Genomic DNA, 13,492 nt, shown 5'->3' on the forward strand with positions numbered 1-13,492 from the left:
TTCTCCTTTTCTAATTTCCCATCCTCCTTTTCCAAAGCTTGTGGAAGAGCCTTCATCATCCAGCTGCCTCATAGAGATCAAACCCATGCACATTTCTGGTACATGCTTTGACTTGTTTCAACAATATATCTTTTCCATCCTTCATCTTGATCTGTACATCTCCCACTCCAACAATACTGCAAAAATGATTATTCCCCAAATGTACTCTACCATAAATACAGGATTATATGCAGCAAAACTATCTTTGCATGGGGTTACATGGTGAGATGCCCTATAGTCAAGGATCCAATCAAAGTTAATACTAGATGTATATAAACATGCATCCTCTACTAAAACATTAAAGAAAAAATCACCATCTGTGACTACAATAGTAGTCTAACCTTCATTTGTGCTAGATGACCTGTGATTTGTACTGACTGGCTTTTGATCATTTTGTCGTTTCCTCCAGAGACAACATTCTTTCTTGATGTGCTCAGGTTTGCCACAGTGAAAGAAGATGATCCTAACCCTCCTTGATTTTGATTAGCCTCTCAATCTTGATCTCCCTTATCGGCCTCGATCAATTCTCCTACCATGATCAGCTAGAGCTAAAGATTCTCCTCCTTGCTTTTCCCATCATCCTCACCCATTTGAGAGCTTTCGTTATAAGCAACCTCACCCATTCCTTCTAATAGGTTCAGAGGAGCGCAAAAAATAAAATAGAACAAATACTACAACACAAATGGAGAGCACAAGATAAAGAGTGCAAACTAGAACACACAACAAAAGCTTTTTCATTACTAGAAGGCCTTGCCTTGCCTTGGATTGCTCAGGTAGAGGAAAAATTACAAATTTATAAATGAGGGAAGCTCTAAATTCACCAATTCTGTCATGTGGAATACATGACTGCACAGTAGAGTCAAACGATGACGTAGTAGGTTGTATCTTTCGGCGTGGGTGGTGGTCAATAATGCCTTAAGACGATGGAGTGTCAATGTTGATGTTGGAGCAATACACGTCAACTTCTCCATTTGGCTTCATGTTTAACATTCTCCCACTTGAAGGAAAATAAGAGTCATGAATCAAGTCACACCGAGTCCTACCATCCCTCTACATAACTCATGTTTGTTTCTTAATAGAATCTTAGAGAGCATATCAACATGGTTCCCTTCTGTATGGATGTTTTCCAAGGTTAATTGTCCTTCCTCCAACACATGTCAAATCCAATGGTACCTTAAGTCAATGTTCTTGGTTTTTTAGTGAAATGTTGTGTTTTTCTTCAAGTGAATGGCACTCTTACTATCAAAATATAACACATACTTGTCCTACTTTATTCCTATCTCTCCTAGGAATCGATGCATCCACAACATCTCTTTATAATCTTTGTTGCAACTATGTAATATGACTCTGTTGTAGAGAGAGCTACTATTCTTTGTAGCCATAACATCCAAGATATTGCTGCTCCTGAAAATGTATACAAATAACCTGTAGTGGACCTTTTGGTGTCCATATCTCCATCCATATCTGCATCCGTAAATCCTTCAAGCGTAGTCTCATTATGACCAAAACATAAACAATAATGATTAGTACCCTTGAGATACCTCAAAATCCATTTCACTCCTTGAAAATGTTATATGCCTGGATTGGCAAGAGACCTTCTCACTACTCCCACTGAATATGCAATGTCTAGTCATGTACATACCGTGGCATACATCAAGTTAGAAACTACTGAAGCATAAGTAATTTTGCTCATCTCTTCATTCTCATTGTCATCACTAAGACATAACTCAGTGCTTAGCCTGAGGTCAGTTGCAAGGGGTGTACAAACTAGCTTAGCATCCTTCATATTAAACCTATCAAGCACCTTCTTGATATATTTTTCTTGTGACAGCCACAATTTTTTTTTCATGTCACACATGATCCTCATGCCCAATATTTGTTGTTTTGGACCCAAATCCTTCATTGAAAATTTTCTTCCCAAACATTTCTTCAACATATTGATCATATTATTATCATTCCCAACAATCAACATGTCATCCACATATAACAATAATAAGATATACTTTCCTCAATCATACCTCTTGATATAGACACAATGGTCAACTTCCAACCTGTGAAAACTATGTTCTAACATGAATGAATCAAATTTCATGTACCATTGTCGAGGTGCCTATTTCAACCCATAAAGACTCTTCTTCAACCTGCAAACAAGGTCTTCTTTGCCTTCTTCTATGAAGCCTTATGGCTTCTCCATATAAATTTCTTCCTCCAATTCACCATGAAGGAAAGAAGTTTTTACATCTAACTATTCACATTCTAAGTCTAAAGCAGCAACAAGACCAAACATTTCTCTAATGTATGGCATCTTAAAAACAAGTGAGAAAATTTCAGTGAAGTCAATACCTTCCTTTTGGGTAAATCCTTTCACCACCAACCTTGCTTTATACCTCTCCTTCTTTTCATCACCTTCATGCTTAATCCTGTAAACCCATTTTTTTTGTAGATCCTTTCTACCTTTTGGGAGATTTACCAACTCCTAAGTTTTATTTTCCAACAAAGAGTTCATTTCTTCCTCCATTGCTTTCTTCCATTCTTTATTGTGCTCAACTTTACAAGCATCATGAAAATAATTAGGCTCACCTTCATCAAGTAATAAGATATAGTTTGAAGGATGATACCTTTGTGAAGGCTTATGATGCCTAGAAGATATGTGAACCAACTATGGTGGTGCATTATTAGGTTGAATCTACTATAAAGGTTCCTAAAAGATTCCATATTCTTGTTGTTCATCACTTTCCTATTCCTATCCTTCTTGCTCTTGTATTTGATGTCCATTTTCTTGCACTAGTGCGATGTTTTCCTTCTTCTCTTCAAACTTGTCAATACCTTTCTTGATCTCCATCTCACATGTATTTCTCTTAAACACTTCTGACTAATTAAATATAACATCTTGTCTTCTAAGAATTTTATGTTTGACTGGATCCCATAGATGATAACCAAATTATTCATCTGCATATCCCAGAAAAATGCATTGCATAGATTTATCATCTAGCTTAGTTCTATTTTCTTTGGGAATATGTACAAATGCTTCACATCCAAAGATTTTCAAGTGAGAATAATTCAAATTCTTACCAATCCAAACTTCTTTAGGGATACCTCCATCCAAGATTGTACTTGGAGATTGATTTATTATATAGCAAGTTGTCCTTACAACTTCTGCCCAAAAATGCTTCTCAAAACCAGAATTGGACAACATACTTCTCACTTTTTTCCATAATGGTGTGATTCATTCTTTCTGTGATGCCATTCTATTGAGGAGTACCAGGTACAGTCTTCTTGTGCTTTATGCCAAACCTATTACAATATTCCTTGAATTCATTTGAGAAATATTGTCCACCGTGATCTGTTCTCAGGCACTCAAGCAATTTGTTAGTCTCTCTTTCAACAACAACATGGAATTTTTGAAATATTTCAAACACTTCATTTTTACTTTTCATAGTGTAGTCCCAAACCTTCCTAGTTGCATCATCTATAAATGTTACAAAATATGATGCTCCTCCTAATGACTTGATGTTAAAACACACAAACACATCTAATTGTATCAATTCTAACACATATTTCTTTTTGTCATCGTCACCTCTAAGGAATCAAACCATTCTTTGTCTACCATATACACAATGCTCACAAAGATCAAGATTATAGGATTTCAAACATGGCAATACATTTTTACTAACAAGGATTTTTAAGCCCTTTTCGCTCATGTGACCCAAGCACTTACGCCACATATCTATTGAATTTCCTTCTTTTGTGATAGTAGCCAAATTTGATTTTCCTACCATTGCCTTCAATGTATATATTTTTCTTGTCTTGGGTCCTTTGGCCATGAGCAATTCTCCTTTGCTAATTTCCCATCCTCCTTTCCAAAGCTTGTGGAAGAGCCTTCATCATCTAGTGGCCCCATAGAGATCAAACCCATGCACATTTCTAGTACATGCCTGACTTGTTTCAACAATATATCTTTTCCATCCTTCATCTTGATCTGTACATCTCCCACTCCAACAATACTGCAAAATGATTATTCCTGAAATGTACTCTGCCATAAATCCAGGATTTTATGCAACAAAACTGTCTTTGCATGGGGTTACATGGTGAGATACCCTAGAGTCAAGGATCCAATCAAAGTTACTACTAGATGTATATAAACATGCATCATCTACTGAAACAATAAAGAAAAAATCACCATTTGTGACTACAATAGTAGTCTCACCTTCATTTGTGCTGGATGACTTGTGATTTGTACTGACCGGCTTCTGATCATTTTGTCATTTCTTCCAAACACAACATTATTTCTTGATGTGCTCAGGTTTACCACAATGAAAGAAGATGATCCTACCCCTCCTTGATGTTTATCAACCTCTTGATCTTGATCTCCCTTTTCAACCTCGATTAATTCTCCTACCATGATCAGCTAGAGCTAAATAGTATCCTCCTTGGTTTTCTACAATTCACTTGTGACACAACTACTAATTCATTAAACTATTGTTGACATTACCAACTGTAGGATCCCTCTAGGTGTTGAAGTTCTCATAGCTACAATTAAATTTCCCAGCTGTTAGGCATAGAAGACATTAACAAAATATCTCTAATTTCATCATCTAGAATTATTTTAATAGAGGCAAGCTTACGAGTAATAATATTAAATTCATTAAAGTGCTCAGTAATGGAAGCACCCTACTTTATCTTGAGATTGTAAAGCTTCTTCATAAAGAACACTTTGTTTGATGCTATGTTCTTCTCATATAGATGATGGAGCTTGTTCATAATCCTTTTTCTGTCTTTTCTCCAGACACATTAAAATACACATTCTTTGCTAGATATTGGTGGATTGTCACAATCACCTTTCTATCTAGCTTATACAATTATTCATCTTTCATCAATGAGGTTTTCTCTGTTACACCCTCAATCGACAAATAATGACCCTTCAAAACCAATATATCCTCCATCTATGATTTCCATAAAGAAAAATTATGCCTACACAACTTCTCCATATGAGTAACTATTGTCTCTATTCTCAATAATATTGATGCCCCAAAAATCATAATCCACTTACAAAATAAAACTTTAAATATTACACTTTTTAAAATAAAGGAAAAAATCCACCACCTTTAATAAAAAAAATTATCATATAACAAGGATCACCTCCCTTTTAAAATAAAAATCGATCTCTCCTAACAAAGGAACACTTATTATTTTTACAGCCCTCTTTTAACAAAGGAACACCTTTTATCTATAATTGATTAATTAATTAAAATGCATTACTTCCAACCCATTCTCAAAACGAAACTTTATACAATTTAAATCAATGGCTACATTCATAATGTAATTAGAAAAATTTTGTTCATAGTTGATGCCAACCTACTTATTTCACTAGCTAATGGCTACCTTCATAATTATTTGTAGCAATACTGCATGATGTTGCAGCGACAACCATACTACATGATGTTGTGTTATGTGTGTTGTGAGAATGGAGGAGCGTCTGAGCGTGAACAAGGCATCATCCAAGAAATCGAGGAAATTAAACTCTACTATGGCTTGACCGGTTCCCAAGATCTAAAACATCCACCCAGGGGGTGTTCCGCTTATTGATGCAGGAGATCACAGGGAACAGTCTCGAACCCGTGACACAGTTGCCACTAAAGCAACTAAACAATTGCACAATCACGCATCTCTAGCACTAGAAACGTCTCTGGGAGGATGACTTCAGGTCGAATATGAAGGATGATGTCCAACAAATAGAGAATATAGCGAAGAAGAGACGTTATAGAGGGGTGAGGGAAAGACCCTGGGGAAAAATCGGCCACTGGTATTCACGAACCATGCTCTGATACCATTTGATAGGTTTTGAGGAGTGCAAACAACAAAAGAGAAGAGACACTATAGTACAAATGGAGAACACAACACAAATATTATAAACCAAAAATTATGGAGAACACACAACAAAATATTTTTCATTACCAAAAGGCATTTCCTTGACTTGGATTGCTCAGGAAGAGGAGAGATTACAACTTTATAGATGAGGGAAGCTCTAGAATTCTCTAATTTTGTCATGTGGAATACATGACTAGATAATGGAGTTAATGGACAACGTAGTAGGTTGTATCTTTCGGTGTTGGCAGCAGTCAGTGATCGCTGAAGACAGTGGAGTGTCGGTGCCAACGTTGGAGCAGTAAGTGTCAGCTTATTCATTTGGATTCACGTTTAAAACCGTCCTCTATTTATCCAAACAATCAGGTGGGGGAGGCACTAATTTATGGATGAAGAGTTATGGTATGATTGTTGAGTTATTTACTTAGCCTAACATTATATTGCTCGATCAAAGAGACTTATTTAATTTAAAATTTAATAACAAAGATAAAATTTAATAAGAAAGTCAAATATATGTAGCTTGTTAATTTTAAAATTGTGAGTCCCTTTTAATTTTAAAAATCGGAAGTCATTTCCAAATTAATGATTTTCTCAATTTGTTTTTCATCAGTGAAGAACATTGAAGGGATTTAATAAAAAATATTATAATCCACGATTTATAAAAAAAAAAAAATTGGAAAATTATAAAACGATCTATAAAAAAATGGAAAATTAGAAACTTGAAAAGTATAATTTTCCTCATAGTTATCAAGTTCTAATTCTATAGTTCAATAGAATACGATAAAAATTCAAATTAAAAATTTTAATTTGAAAAAAAATCAATAGTAATTCAATAATACATCCAATTAATTTTATTCTTTATTTTAATTTTAAATATTTTAATAATTATAATTAATATAAAAAAAAATTACAACACAATTTGATTAATTAAAATAAAACACCTCTCTTCTCTCCAAAATCTCTCTTCATTTCAAAATTTAAATATATATTTAGAAAATCAATCTCCGAAACCTATTTATCTAAATCCCTATGAATAGAAATATATTTACACTAACACAACTACATTCGTAAATGTGGTTGATATTAGAGTCCAAGAAGACCCAGAAATTGAATCAACAATTTCTCTATGTATTTATATGTACATTATCTAGATCATTCATTGAGATCATTCATTAATATACATTTGAGTTTGGTTTCCAATTGATCCAAGTGGATAGTGGTGGCCACCTTCCAAGTCCACTTGGACCCCCACCATTATTTCTTTCAGCTTTTCAGTTTCCTTAAGTGTAGCACAGTTTACTATTTTGAGCAGTTTTTTGGGTCCTAAACTTATGGAGACAGTTTAAGGCCCTAAACGACGTTCTTTGAGAAAACTGGGAGCAACATGGGTCCATGGACCCATGTTGCTTTTCCCAAAGCTGTAGTTCTCGGATAGATCTTTCTAACAAGATATTGTGCATGTCAAACAAAGATTATATGCCAAAGTTACGACCACGGGATGTTGATGTACCAATTTACCCAAACGGGGCCCACAGTTTGGCGTTTCATCTTCTAGAGTTAGGTTTTTGGATGTTTATGGTTTTTCATTGTTTCTCAACAATAAATAGGCCTTCGAGCCTCATTGTAACACAGTTCAGAGGCATGTAGCTGCCACATCTCTTCTCAAAGATAAGCTACCATCGCCCTAGCTGGTTTATTTCCATTATTGTTTGTAAGCATATTTCAGTATTTTACATTAATGAAATGAAGTATTATTTCTATTGCATCTCTATGTTTATGGTTATCTCTATGATTTGTTTCGTTCCTGTTTAAATCTGGATCAGTGGTATCAGAGCGGTTTGCTTTTTCTCTATTTTTCTTTACATGTCCCCATCGAGGTCGGGATATAAGGAGTTAGGGCTTGAACTGGTCAAACCTTTGCAAGACCAGCCTCACAAATCCTGACGACCTCCCATGGCAGATGAAAAGAAAGATGAGGGGGCAGGAGATGCTATCAAAATCTTGCTCGAAGAAGCCCTCGAGCGACAAAGGAATGTGATGATGGACAACTTTCCCTAAATCCTTCAGCGGCTACCCAGGGGCGATGCATCGGCTTCCAACAGCTACTCTGGAAATGCCACACTGTTTAAGGTACAAGTTAATTTTGAAATCCCCATATTTGATAGTCAGATAGATCCAGATGCTGGTGATAAATGGTTAAATATGCTAGAGGGTTATTTTTCTGTTCATGATTTTTCTAGTCGGGAAAAGATTATTTTCGCTCTTCTCAAAGTAGCCCCCCATGTCAAGGACTAGTGGGAAACCTACTGGGAGCAGAAGGATGAAAGTATAGGCTCACTATTTCAGCCGCACCCACTTGGAATTCATTCCGACATGCCATCAAGGAGCAATAATACCCTGTCAAAAGCTATGAGGATCAATACATAAAGTGGACCACGTTGTGGTAGGGGAGGGACCAAGACGTGCTAGAGTTTACCAATATTTTCCATACCCTTCGCACAAATTTCGGTATCAAGGATTTAGAGTAGCATTTGGTACTCAAATACCATGGCTGCCTGCACAAGTACATCTAGGAAGAAATAGAATTCTTGAACATCCCCTCGCTCGGCATGGCATACCGATATGCCATAAAGGTCAAGGAAAAGTTTAAACAGAAGAAGCGAGACTTTGGATCTATGAATTCGAAGTAAGGGAAAGGTGCCCCCAAACTACAGAACAAAGGACAAAGCCAAGAACAGTGTCGTGAATCCAAAAAAGGACATGGGCAAGTGGTGTGAGTTCCATAAGAGCTCCACCCACAACACAAGTGAGTGTCGGTCAAAGTAGTCACTGATGGTCGAGCTAAAGGTTTTAGAATCAGATGCATGTTCTGACTCTGAGTCAGAACTCGACAAGGGGCATGACAAAGGGAAGCAAATAATCGATGCAGAGCCCAATGCCACCATTTCCACCATGAAGATACAGAAGGAGGAACCCGAAGATCCAAAGGAGGAGGAGCATCTCTTCCACTCCCAGATGTGGGTAAAGGGCTCCCTGCTACAGTTTATTGTCGACAACGGGAGCCAAAAGAACCTCATTTGGGTAGAGGTTGTGAAGCAACTAGGCTTACCGACCACAGCAGATCCACAACCGTAAACCATCAGGTGGCTTCACAAAGGATGGGATCTTTGCCTGAGCTAGCAGTGTCGCCTTCCATACAACGTCAAGCCCTTCACGAATGAGGTATTGTGTGACATTGCTCCCCTTGAAGTTTGTGATGTATTATTAGGACAACCATACTTGTGGAAGCAACATGCTATGTATGAATCAAGGTCCTGTGATGTTATTGTTATTTTGGGAAATAAGTTGTACAAGATACCAGAGGTAGCACCACCTACCTCCATCTCTTTGGTTACTAAAAAACAATGCAGTAAGCTCATTTCCAAAACCGGGAAATTTGTTTTCCTAATGATACGCCCTCAAGGAAAGAAGAAGACAGTGGCCACGACCTCCAGACAGGGCCCCTATGCACGACAACTATAGATGGACAAGGTCGTGGAGGAGTACGAGGACATCTTCACCTCCCTCGCAGGGGTTCCTCTACACTATCAAGTCAAGCACTCCATCAATCTGACCCCAGGGGCAACAATGCCCAATGGGCCAATCTATCGGTGCTCCGTTCTGGAGAATGATGAAATCAAGAGGCAGATTCAGGGGCTGCTGCAGAAAGGTCACATCCATCCCAGTTCATTTCCCTATGGGAGCTCAATTGTGTTGGTACAGAAGAAGGATGGGACTTAGAGACTCTCTATTGACTATCGAGCACTAAACAAGATCACTGTCCATAATAGGTACCCAATCCCACGAATTAATGACCTCCTATACCAACTAAAGGGGGCAAAATATTTCAGCAATATCGATTTCAAGTCAAGATATCACCAGGTACCAATTGAACCCTCCGATGTGTGGAAGACTGCCTTCAAAGCCAAGGAGGGCCTTTTTGAATGGTTGGTTATGCCTTTCGAATTAACGAATACTCCTACAACCTTCATGAGACTAATGGATGACATCTTGAGGCCATTCACCAACTCATTGGTGGTGGTATACTTGAATGACATCTTGATCTTTAGCCAGAGTTGGTAAGAGCACCTCCACCACATCCAACAGGTTCTCCAAACACTACAGCAACACAAGTTATGTGACAATTTGGAGAAAGGCACTTTTGGCATGACCCAGGTTTAGTATCTGGAATACATTATTTATGAACAGGGGGTGCATGTGGATCCAACCAAGATCCAAGTCATTCGGGATTTTCCATCTCCAACCACTATGACAAATCTCCACATCATTCTAGGTCTTGCCAACTTCTACTGCAGGTTTGTGTTGGGATTTTCTCATATCACTTGGTCCTTGAGTCAAGTCACCAAGGGAGAAGCGAAAGAAAAGTTATTTTGGTCTGAATCCCAACAGAAGGCGTTCACAGAGTTGAAAGATCGCCTCTGCACGGCACTAGTGCTCACATTGCCATACTTGAAACAACCATTTGAGGTCGAGACAGATGCCTCTGACTATGCTATTGGGGCAGTCCTTACTCAACACAGGCATCGAGTGGCATATCACAGTGAGACACTTTCAGACACAATCTGGAAGTATCCCACTTATGACAGACAGATGTATTCCATTGTGGAGGCGTACCAACAATGGAAGCATTACATTTTGGGGAAGGAAACGGTCATCCACACAGACCACCGACCCCTGTAGTTCATACATCCCCAAGGGAAATTGCAGAATGATCAGCATCAGAAGTGGTCCACATACCTAAAACAGTTCCATTTGAATATCAAGTATAAGAAGGGCAACACCAATAATGTTTGTAGATTGCCTCAATCAACCACGAGTCATGGCATTAACCACCCTGCTCAACTCTTGTGGGCACCAGACTTCTAATTGGCCACTTCTCTACAAAAGTGACCCAAAATTCGGCCACACATACCAGAAACTCTTGGAAGGTCAACATGTTCCAGATTTTCACCTCCAAGATGCCCTGTTATGCCACCTAGGTCACCTTTTTGTTCCTTCAAGTGAGAGTGCCAAGATGATTTAGGAAGCACACTATAGTTGGGCTGCTAGGTATTTCAGGGTCGAGAAAATGGTGGCAATACTGTAGAAGTATTTCTATTGGCCGAATCTTCGACATGATGTCAGGAAGTACATCGGATGATGCACTGCCCGCGCCATTGCCAAACTAACCATCAAGAACCAAGGCCTCTATACCCCATTGCCTACCCCTAGTCAACCTTGGGAATCCATCTCCATGGATTATATGTCAGGCCTTCCTTCCACTAACCATGTAAATGACTGTGTTTTTGTGGTCATCGACAGGTTCTCGAAGATGGCCATTATGGTGGCATGCAAGAAGAATATCATAATAGAAGCCACTGCTAAACTCTTCTTTGAATAAGTGTCGGTACACTTTGGGATCCCACAATCTATCATCTCAGATTGGGACAACTAGTTCCTTAGTACATTTTGGTCTAGTCTCCGGTCGATGTTGGACACCAAACTCACTAAGTCCACAACCTTCCATCCTCAAAATGATGGCCAGACAGAGGTTGTAAACAGGATGATCATACACATTCTATGCATGTACAACTCAAAGCATCCACGCACATGGGACGAGAGCCTCCACTATGTTCAGCAGAGCTACAACCGAGCTCTTCATAGTTCGACTAGCCACAGCCCTTTTCAGGTGGGCTTGGGATTCCAGCCACTATGTCCCATTGATGTGGCCATGCCATTTGCAGCTACTCACACATATTCAGCTCATGTCTAGCCTGAAACAGATAAGGCAACTAGCTTCATTGAGCACATCCAACATATTTGCCAGGAGGTCCATGAAATTCTGGAGAAATCAAATGGCAAGTACAAGCAGCGACATGATCAACATCAGGTGCCACACAAGTTTCAGGTGGGCAACAAAGTCTAGTTGCATTTGCAAAAGGAACGCCTTATCGGAGCCTATTGGAAACTAAGACCACTCCCATATGGTCCTTACACCATTACCAAGGCTGTGGGAGACAATGCATTTGAGTTCATCATTCCCCCATTCCTCTGCCTACACCTAGTGTTCAATGTGGACTGCCTTCAGCCATACTTTCCAACATTACTAGACACATCCAACATTGCAGAATAACTCACAACCACAGAGTTAAATCCAGATTGCATGGAACAAGTTGGAACTGATCAGATCATGGACACACAGATCAAGCACACTCGCTAACAAAATATCCAACTGAATCAAGTTGTCAAAGCAAGCCAACTGCTTCACCAGGGCAAGTGGCTCACCAGGGACCAAGTTCAGCAGAAGTTTCCTCATCTCATGGAGGAACTCAATGCAATGGGGACCATTGATTCCTAAGGGGGGAGGAATGATTCAGGTGGATATTGGTGGCCACCTGCCAAGTCCACTTAGACCCCCACCATTGTTTCTTTCATCTTTTCAGTTTCCTTAATTGTAGCACATTTTACTATTTTTAGTAGTTTTTCAAGTCCTAAACTTCCGGAGCCGTTTTGAGGCCCTAAATGATATTTTCTGGGAAAACTGGGAGCAACATGGGTCCATGGACCCATATGTTGCTCTTCCCAAAGTTGTAGTTCTCAGATAAATCTTTCTAACAAGATATTGTGCATGTCAAACGGAGATCATATGCCAAAGTTACAACCCCGGGAAGTTGATGTACCATTTTACCCAAACGAGGCCCATAGTTTGGTGTTTCATCTTCTACGGTTAGGTTTTTGGATGTTTAGGGTTTTCCATTGTTTCTAAACAATAAATAAGCCTTCCAGCCTCATTGTAACACAGTTGAGGGGCATGTAGCCACCACATCTCTTCTCAAAGATAAGCTACCATCACCCTAGATGGTTTATTTCCATTGTTGTTTGTAACCATATTCCAGTATTTTACATTAATGAAATGAAGTATTATTTACGTTGCATCTCTGTGTTTATGGTTATCTCTATGATTTGTTGTGTTCATGTTTAAATCTGGATCACCAATTGTGTTGTTTTATAGTAGTATAGGAGGAAGTAGTTCATCCGCCCTATTGATTAAATTGTACCACCAGTTTTGTGGCCATCCAAAGCATTGAGCAAGAGAAGGAATTTACATAAGGTGGAGTGGCTGGAGTGTAGAATTGAGCATGCTTGAATGGAAGATGCATCAAAATATTTTAACTCTCGATAAAGTAAGTCTTTTCGACCCCTAAATCACCATCCTCGTATATATATTAGAACTGTCTTAGGGTTCTCCTGACCTGCTCTCTAAATATTGGAACCTGTCGTATTCAAGTATTCAACCTGGATATTTGATTTTGTTGTTTCATTGCGCTATTGTAATGAGAGGATTTATAGAGAAGGGAAAATGTTCTAAATTAATTTCTAGAGTCTACACCCTTTGCCAGTTTTTATCGAAATTAAAGGATTGAAGACACTATCTATTTCATATTCAAAAACATAGTGTCTATAGTGGTTAGTTATTCAAATGAAGGTGAAAAAAACCACGTGATTTCTTTGTGTTCCATGGTCAAGTGTCTGGGTGAAGAAAGCCATA

The sequence above is a fragment of the Pinus tabuliformis genome, chromosome 6 (assembly GCF_031772625.1).
Source record: "Pinus tabuliformis cultivar Carrire ecotype Pingquan chromosome 6, CPIR1, whole genome shotgun sequence".
Taxonomy (NCBI): Eukaryota; Viridiplantae; Streptophyta; class Pinopsida; order Pinales; family Pinaceae; genus Pinus; species Pinus tabuliformis.